This window comes from Tupaia chinensis, unplaced genomic scaffold (assembly GCF_000334495.1).
Source record: "Tupaia chinensis unplaced genomic scaffold, TupChi_1.0 Scaffold000178_1, whole genome shotgun sequence".
Lineage (NCBI taxonomy): Eukaryota > Metazoa > Chordata > Mammalia > Scandentia > Tupaiidae > Tupaia > Tupaia belangeri.
In genome coordinates this window covers 915,307-915,541 of record NW_006159653.1, presented here as the reverse complement: position 1 = coordinate 915,541, position 235 = coordinate 915,307, and the positions used below count along the sequence as shown (strand labels likewise).

The following is a 235-nucleotide window of genomic DNA, read 5'->3' as shown; positions in this document are numbered from 1 at the left end:
ATCGCGAAGGGAAGAGGGGGCTGGGAGAGGGGAGAAAGGGAGGGGACTGTCCTGCTTTCTACCCTGCGGACGCGTCCTGACTCCTGCGCATCCGCCCCAGGCCCCGTCGCCGGGCCAGGAAGCGGGTCCTCGAGAATCCCCCGGCCCCTGCACACACACACAGCCGGTCTTGAGCCCGACGTCTCGCCCGCCTCCAAAGGCGCCGGGGTCCACCGCTGCCGCCCCTGGGCCCGGG

General features: G+C 71.9%; 1 protein-coding gene across 1 annotated transcript in view; it reads right to left on the bottom strand.

Annotated features, from left to right (window-relative positions):
* SOX8 (SRY-box transcription factor 8) overlaps nucleotides 1-235 on the bottom strand; it is a 9,509-nt gene that overhangs the window by 8,697 nt on the left and 577 nt on the right. The gene's annotated exons all lie outside the window — the stretch shown is intronic.